Source organism: Hyaena hyaena, unplaced genomic scaffold (assembly GCF_003009895.1).
Source record: "Hyaena hyaena isolate Hyena2069 unplaced genomic scaffold, ASM300989v1 scaffold_396, whole genome shotgun sequence".
Classification (NCBI taxonomy): Eukaryota; Metazoa; Chordata; class Mammalia; order Carnivora; family Hyaenidae; genus Hyaena; species Hyaena hyaena.
Genome location: NW_024081027.1, coordinates 854,400 through 863,274, shown reverse-complemented (window position 1 = coordinate 863,274; position 8,875 = coordinate 854,400). Strand labels below are relative to the sequence as shown.

The 8,875-nt window shown below is 57.5% G+C and overlaps 1 protein-coding gene across 5 annotated transcripts in view; it reads left to right on the top strand.

The window, feature by feature from the left end:
• Window positions 1-297: 297 nt before the first annotated feature.
• EVI5L (ecotropic viral integration site 5 like) overlaps window positions 298-8,875 on the top strand; it is a 28,761-nt gene continuing 20,183 nt past the window's right edge. For 4 of the 5 annotated variants that reach the window (XM_039251630.1, XM_039251628.1, XM_039251632.1 and 1 more), the window contains exon 1: window positions 298-358. The gene's annotated coding sequence lies outside the window, so the exon portion shown is untranslated. The remainder of the gene's footprint in view (window positions 359-8,875) is intronic. The other variant, XM_039251629.1, reaches the window with a different exon arrangement.

Genomic DNA, 8,875 nt, shown 5'->3' with positions numbered 1-8,875 from the left:
CCTTCACAGCTTCCCTAATTTCAATTTGCTTCTCTCCTTAGAGGCGGCAACCTTCTGGCCGTAGCCAGGGCCCTCCTCACGGAATGGCCACGGATTGGTCCGACATCCCGTCACTCCTGGGCAGTGGGCGGAGCCAGGGTGCCTGGGGGCGGCGAATTGGCTGACTGGGCCTCAGGGGCGGGGCAGCCGCTCCTGTCAGCGGGTGAAATGGCAGCGGCAGAACCGGCGGCGGCCGCGGTCCCGGGGGGCGGCTGAGGGGGCCGGGCCGGGGCTGCGGGGCGAGCGGCGCGGCGGGGATCCAGCGGCGCGGCCCGGGACGGTGAGGCTCGGCACGGCGATGGCGGCGCGCTCGGCGCAGGTAGGCAGGCGGCGCGGGCCGGGCCTCCGGGTCTCCTTCTCAGGCCGGCGGCTCCGCGCTGCGGCCCGCGGGGGCCCGGCCAGACCGGGACTCGGGCCGTCTCGCCACGGAACCCGCGCCGGGAGCCCTCGGCACTAAGGGCACGGACCCTTGGCCGTCAAGCCTTGGGCCCCGGCCCCCGCCCACCCTCGTTCCTGGTGCCTCCGGACCCGTCGGGGCCCCTCCCCGGACCCTTCCGGGCGCTCCCTCCCCCATCCCGCCCCCTCCCCAAGAGCCTTACCCCCTTCGGCCGTGAACCCCCGCCCACCCTTTCCACAGAAGCGCAGGACTCCTCCCGGACCTTTCAGGGCTCCCCCAGCCCCCACCCCGCAGACCCGCCCCCCACGCGCCCCCCGCAGGCCCAGGATCCCCCCCCCCGCCCTCCCTCTGTCCGGATTCCTCAGGACCCCTCCCATCTTCAGACGCCTCGCCACCCCCCTCCCTCGCCTCTCCTGGCACCCTCTCAGGGCCCAGACCTGCCCGCGGCCCCAAGGATAGAACCCTCAGACCCCTACCCCTGCCTTCCAGCCCCACGCACCCCTCCCTTAGCCTCTGTAAATCAGGATTCGTACCCACAGGCCTGACCTCAGCCTGCGGGCTCATCTCCCACCCTCAGCACCCCATGCCCAAGGGCACCCGGAAAAATCACTCCACAGGCTCCTCCCCGCACTCTCCAGCAGCTCCACACACACCCCTGAGCCTGCTTCCCGAACACCCAGCCTCCCCTCCGGCTCAGGACCTCCCAGCAGATATCCCCCTCCCCTCCCCTCCCCTCCCTTCCCAGACACACAGCCTCTGGAGAGCCCCCCATGCACCGGGTGCGCGGCACACACGCACATCTGGGAGCCGGCAGTTGGCGCACAGAGACATGACCATGGACCCTCCACAACTCAGACTGCCGGACATGCCGTCCCCTAATACAGGCATCCAGGAACCCCCATGTGCGGGCGTGCACGCTCACACACACACACACACACATACACACACACACACACACACACACACAGATACTTGGATCCCCTACGCACACCGGAAAACTTAGGGCCTCCAACACACATGCAATTAGTACCCCCCACATACGCGCACACACGCATGCACACACTCGCACACGCAGGACTCCTCAAGCACCTTCACATGCCTCTGTGGACGCCAGCTGCCCAGGTCCCCCCAGGGCACCCAAAGCCCCCAGCTTTGGCCTGCCTGGAGTCCCCAATGGGGCCCTGGAGGGTGGCAGGGTGACCCAGAATCTTCCAGCACCCCTGTGGACACCTACCCTGGGGCCTCTGCCCCTCCACCCGGCCCTCCCCACTCTGCCTTTCTTCAGACAGAAGGAAGGACACCACACTGTCCTGTCTCTATCTCCTACACTGAAGTCTCCCCCTGATGTGGGCCACCCCCAGGTGGGGAGGGGAGGGGGGTTCCGCTCTCCCTGGCCCAGGCCTCAAGTGGGACCAGCCTTGCGGCAGGTGCAGCCCCTCACCGCCTGCGTGAGTCCCTCCCCCACGCCCCGGAGCCGAGCCACCATGAACCGGCTCCCTTCTGCCCTGGCGTCTGGGGCTCGGTGGGCTGGGTCGGGGCTGCCAGAAGCACACAGCTCTTTGTTAAGGAACATTTTCAGAGGGGAAGAATGTGCTGAAGAGGCTTTGGGGGGAACACAAGTGAGTAGTCAGCTTGGTCTGTCCCTGGGCTGGCTTTGGTCGAGCCAGAGGGCCCCCCCCCCCCGCTCCACGGCATCCGAGCCCGCGTGGCTTCCCCGGTCTTGCTCGTTCTCCCCACCCCATCCTGCCGCCCTACGGCTCTCACCCTCGGATCCAACCTGTGGGTGCCCCTGGGCCTCTGTGGCCAACGGCGGGTGGCTTGGAAGGAGCTGCAGGTGGCTTGGCCCAGGCACAGAGACGAGGAAAGGAGATCTCAGCCCGGGCGCGGTGGTGTGGCCGGGCCTGCAGGCAGTGAGGAGGAGCCTGGGGCCCGGCCCGGCCCAACCCAGGCCCGGCCAGCCCCAGCTCTGCCTGTCTGGGCTCCTGTGCAGCCACAAGCCTGCCTGGAAAGCCCCAGAGAACCAAGGGCAGGCATCTGGGTGGATATTCACCAGGGGACTCTGGGCGGCCCTGGGAAGAAGCCCATGTTGGCTCGGGGCATCAACTTCTCCATCTGGAAAATGGGAGGATAAATCCTTAGATCCTTCCTCTGTACCACAAGGGAGCCAACGAGATTAGGATGTGGTCCTGAATGTCCCCTGGGCGCCATGTGGAAGGGGTCAGTGGGGGCCAGCAGGGCAGCCGCCCATCCACGGGGGCCAGCAGGATCACTGGCTGCCCTTGTCCCCTGGTTGTCATTCGTTGACACCTCACTGGGTAATGGCCGTCTCTCTGTGTCCCGGCTGCGTCTCAGGAAGCTGGCTCAGGTGGGGGTTGAGAGCTAGTCTGTTGTGGGATTTGTGGCCACGCAGAAGCCTCCCAGGGGGATGGAGGGTAGCGGGGGCGGGGGGGGGGCCGCTTGCTGGCAATGCCTTTGGCCCCCGCGTACGGCTCTGATGCATAGACCTGGGTAGGGAGAGGTTTGCGCTGCCCACTTGCTGAAGGGAGGGGTGGTAAAGACTCCTGAAGGTCACGAGGTACACAGGAAACGGTGTCCACGGCTTCCCCCCGGGTGGGACCTTGTGCAGATGCAGCAGGGTCAGAAGGCTCCTCAGAACAGGCTAAGTATGAACTCCCAGGGAAAACATGAGAAAGCTCCCAGGCAGGGCTCGTGAACAGCCCCAGTGCGCTTTTATCCTAGATGGGGGTGCAGGCCTGTATCTTCGCATCCGTGTGCTTTGGCAGGTGCAGGGGGCAAGGAGAAGGTGATCTCAGTTTCCTCTTGCAAGAGAGAGACGCTGATTGTTCTAGGTTAAGCCTCACCAAGTACTAGGGACTGAGGCAGGTGCTGGGGCAGGAAAGAGTGTCACACGTGGTCCCTGCCCTGCATCCAGAGACCCTCTCGGCATCGTGAAGCAAGAGCTGAAGCCAGCCTTGCTGTGCCCTGTGATCAGGCCCGTGCCACATGCTAGGCCCTGTGCCAGGCACCATTTACATATTATCTCATTTAATCCTCCAAACAAGCCAGAGGAACCGAGTTTCCAGCATGTGCGCTTCCCGCCACGCCCGCCACTTGCCGAGTGGAAGCATGAGTTGGAATTGCACACAGCTTGCAGCGGAGCACAGAGCAGGGTCCAATGCAGCCCCGGGTCGTCAGGGAAGGTGGAGCAAGGATGACGCAGGGGCCCAGAGAAGGGCTCACAGGGCAGGCCTGGCAGGGAAGGGTGTTCCAGGCAGGCAGGGTGCTTGGACAGGGGCCCACAGAGGAGGAGCCAGTGTGGTGCATCCAGGGAATCGTGCTGCGCTTGGTGGGCCCTGTGTCCCAGATGCGACCCACGGGGCCCACACCGTGTGCCCCTCCCTGGGGAAGAGGGCCCCGTAGCTGGAAGAACCCGGACAGGCAGCAAAGCCTACCCTGCCCAGAGGAGTCTGTAGCATGTGGGCTTCAGAAGCCAAACAGCGGCAGCGAAAGGAGCAAGAACTCACCAGAGCCAGGGAAGAGACGTATCCCTTCCAGGGAGGTTTTGAAGGCCCCGGCCGCACAACTCGCCTGCACTTGTCTCTCATGGCTCCTTGTGCTGTGATGTGTTGTGAGACCCTTTCCTTGAGGTCTGCCTCCCACACAAGAACCCCAGTCCCATGAGGGCAGGGCGCCTCTCTGTTTGTTCACGGCTGAGCCTCACGTGAGTATAGGGCACACAGCAGATGCTTAGTAAATACTTGCATCGTTTTCAGATCTGACAGCCTTCCTACTCAACCCACTTACAAAAGAGTGCCCAGATCTCTTCCCCAGAAGGAGTTCGACCCATTGGCCTTGGAGAGCTCCCGAAGGCAGGGCGTACTCACCTCCCCCTGCCCCCTGGCCCAGCGAGGCTGTGCAGCTGACGCGGGCACCGGAAGTGCAAGACGCCACTTCTTTTATTCACCTGTCCCTGGAAGGCTCATAAAGGCTCTAAATGTTCTTCGTCATTCTTGGGGACCTAGAGGAATGAGGGGTTTGCCAGGAATGAAACTGTTTCAGAAAGAAAGTTGGTGATGATACAGGGTAGTAAACTTTTCTTTTTTTTTTTTTAGGTCAGAACGGATTCCACAGGTCATAATGGCCTACCTCTCAGACTTTAGTCTGAAAGGTATTTGCTTCTGCTATTATTACCAATAATGATAATTATGGTTTTACTGCATTTAACTTTTTTTTTAACTTTATTTTTGAGACAGAGAGAGACAGAGCACGAGCTGGGGAGGGGCAGAGAGAGAGACACACACAGAATCCGAAACAGGCTCCAGGCTCTGAGCTGCCAGCACAGAGCCCAATGCGGGGCTTGAACCCACGGACCGCGAGATCATGACCTGAGCTGAAGTCGGACGCTTAACCGACTAAGCCACTCAGGCGCCCCAGAATTTAACTTTTAAAGAGGGCCACCACTCTGGGGTGGACAGCCCCTGCGCTCATGGAACTTTCCATCCTGCAGGGAACACTACTATGGGCCAGCTCCTGTCCTAAGCACTTGACAAGTTTATTTGGCTCAGGCATTCCTCCCAACCAAACCTGTGGGCCTATTTAACAGTTAACCCTGTTTTCAGATGACAAGACTGAGGCAAAGCATATCCCAAAGATAGAAGGGGATATAGGAGGGATTTGAACGCAGGCTACTGGCTCTGAAGTTCCCCCAGGAGGCCCAGAGATCTGGGGGCAGTTATATACACACACACACACACAGAGCCATGGAAGAAGATACACGGGTATGGAAAAGTCTAGAGCAGCATGGAGTTGCAGCTAGAACTGGGGAAATGAGGGGGACAGGCAGTAAGCCCCGAACCCCTCGCCAAGGAAAAGGGCCCAGACGTGAGGCCACTGCCCGAGGAGCTGGAGCCAGGGGGTCACGTGGCATCTCCTGAGGCATCAGATTCGGAAATGGTTCTGTGTCCCCCATCACCATTCCAAGTAGAGGGTCAGAAGCCAGCGGGGAGGGGATGTAGGGAGCCAAACTGAAAGGAAACCCCGGGGTCTCTACTCCTGCCTCTGAAAATGCCAAGCTCTGAATGAGGGTACACAACACACTCACTCCCTCTTCCCTGTTGAAAACCAACGACTGCACTTTCCTTGGTGCCCAGTAAATTGGGCAGTTCGAGTTTTATGTAGATTATTTCTAAGGAGAAACACAACAGAGAGGGCAGAAGTTCTGGACGGAAATCCAAGTTCAAAGCCTTCCTCCCCCGCAGCCTGGTCAAGGGCCCTGGTGCGTGTCCTGCTCGCTATGCACCTGGCGTGTGTTACAGCTGTTCTTTACTCTTCTGTCTACACTGATATAGCATCTTTTTTTCCAAATTATTTTTAAAATAGAGTTTATTTTTTCGAACATTTTTGGATTTCCAGAAAAACGGAGGATAGCGGGGTGCCTGGAGGTCTCTGTCAGTGCATGTAACTCTTGATCTTGGGGTCATGAGTTTAAGCTCCACACTGGGCATGGAGCCTACTTTATTATTTTTTTTTAATGGTTAATATTTTTTTATATTTTTATTTATTTCTAGGAGAGAGAGAGAGAGACACAGCATGAGCAGGGGAGGGTCAGAGAGAGAGGGAGACACAGACTCTGAAACAGGCTCCAGGTTCTGAGCTGGCAGTCAGCACAGAGCCCGACGCAGGACTCGAACCCACGAACCGCGAGATCACGACCTAAGCGAAAGTCGGACGCTTAACCGACTAAGCCACCCAGGCACCCCGATGATTAATTATTTTTGAGAGAAACAGCGCACACACGCAAGGAAGGGAGGAGCGGGGGTGGGAGGGTGGACAGAGGATCTGAAGCAGGCTCTGCACTGACAGCTGTGAGCCCGACGCGGGGCTCAGACTCATGAACCGTGAGATCATGACCTGAGCTGAAGTCAGACCCTCAACCGACTGAGCCACCCAGGTGCCCCAGAGCCTACTTTAAAAAAAATTGAGATTGTACAGAAAGTTCCTGCAGACCCCACACCCAATTTCCCCTCTTAGTAACGTCTTCGGTTTGTCTGGCATGTTTGTTATGATTAACAGACTGACATTGATACATTAACTACAGTCAGCACCTTATTCAGGTTTCCTTTGCTTTCCCCTAATTTTCTTTTCCTAATTTCCTGGATCCACGTAACATCTTGTCGTCAAATCTCCTTAGGTTCCTCATGACTGGGACAATTTCTTAGGCTTATTCCTATTTCTGGTGACAGTTTTGAGGAGGACGGGTCAGGAATTTTCTAAAACGTCCACTGGTCTGGGTTTGTCACATGTTTTTCTCATAGTTAAACTGGGGTGATGTGTTCTGGGGAGAAAGACACAGAGGTGACATGCCCTTGTCATCTCATCACGGGCCCGAGCTCTCAGTATGACTTATCACTGTCTGTGTTGACCTTGATCACTTGGCTGAACAGCACAGAAATTTTTGTCTTCCTTCTTGTGGCAAATGTTTACCGAGCACCTGCTAAATTCCAGATGTGTTAGGAGCTTGGAGTAGAAAATTAAAGAAGATAGGCCCTTGCCCTCAGCATGTTCATGACCCTGGAGGGCAGGCGGGCATGTGTAGAAGTAATTGCTACACACACACACACACACACACACACACACACACACACACACTAGAAGTAATTGCCATAGAACGTTCCTTGGGCCACGTGTAGGAGCTATCTGCAGAGAGGAGAGAAGTGAGCCAGCAGGCTGGACATGGGGGTGACAGGAACAATTTCACAGGAAAAAAATATTCAAAGTGTTGGAGAATGCCTTTCCAGCAAGAGGAACAGCGTGTGTGAAGACACAGGCAGAAAGAAGCAGGTGGTTGCGGAGGGCTGAGCACGGTGGGGCTGGCATGCGGGAGGAGGGGAGGCTAGCAGGGCTGTGTGCAGTGGACATTTGGGCTCTGTCTCCAAGTAGGGAGTGGCTGAGGGTCTGGACAAGCAGGCTTGGGTGAGCAGGCGGGTGGAGGACAGCACGCAGGCCTGCCTGTAGCCGGAGAGGCGGCTGGCTCTAGTCAGGAGACGGGGGAGTGTGAAAAGCATCTCCACACTGTGGACCAGGAAGGTCTTCCTAAAAGCCAAGGCCAGCCAGGCTCCCGCCTTAGCCCACAGGGCCCTGTGGGGGCCTGGCCCTGCAGAAATCCCCAGTCTCTTCTAGAGTGGCCTCCCTCCTGCTTCTGCCCTGTGGTCCCTCTGCCATCCCACCCCATTCCTTAGCATCATTTTCTCTGAGCGATCATTCACATAACGTAAAATTCACCCTTTCAAAGCCAACAGTTCGGTGGATTTCAGTACATTCACAACGTTGTACACTGTCCTCACTGTCTAATTCCAGAACATTCCATCGCTCCAAAAAGAAATCCCCCATCCCCCTATTCTCCCATTTGCCCTAGGCCCCAGCCCCCAGCCACCACTAGCCAACTTGCTGTCCCAATAGATATGCCTACTTTGGACATTTCATACAAATGGAATCATGTCACTTGTGGCCATTTGTGTCTGGCTTCTTGTGCTGAGCATAATGTCTTCCAGGTCCTTCCCACGTTGTAGCAGGTTTCATAGCCTCCTTCCTTTTTAATGGCTGAGTAATATTCCATTGTATGGATGGACCACATTTTGTTTCTCTGTTCATCCATCAATGGACATTGGGTTGTTTCCACTTCTTATCTGATACGGATAGCGTTGCTATGAAGAGCCACATGCAAGTCTGCATGTGGCCGTGTGTTTTCCATTCTTTTGGGTAGATATCTAGGAGCGGGGCTGCTGGGTAACTCCGTGTTTAACTTTTTAGGGAATTGCCAGACTGTTTCCCACTCTATCTGTTCTCCTGAGCATGCCTCTCCTTCTGTGATAGAAAGTTTGGATGGCCATTTCTTACTCTCTTTATGCCCTGTGTGCGCCGGGAGGGCTGTGGCTGCATTGGTGTTTGCCCAGTACGGTGCCCAGCACCTCGCAGGCATTCGGTAAATATCGGTGGGTGGGCAGGTGGGTCCAATCTCTCAACTCCTCTGTCGTGGGGCTCAGTGCAGGCACCGCAGTGACAAGGACCCGGACAGTGGCGATTCTTACCCTGGTAGAGGATCTGATAGAAGTGTTCAAGAGCCAGTTGGCAATCTGGGCTGGCGCTCAGGGGAAAGGGAAAGCTGGGAAAAGGAGAGCGTCCCAACTGCTGGCATGTATTTGGTCATTTAAGCCTCAACAGTGAGACCCATGGGGGCATGAAGGGACAGGGGCCGAGGCAAGGTCCGTGGAGGAAGAGGTGCCCTGCAGGAGACTGGGAAGCCCAGGAAGAAAGGCAGGAGAGAGGCCAGGTGGAAGAAGACTTCAAGAAGGACGTGTGGCCGGCAGAGTCCAAGCCCCATTCTGAGAGGGAGAGGGAGAGGAAGAGGGAGAGGCAGAGGGAGGTGGAAAACAGCCAGCA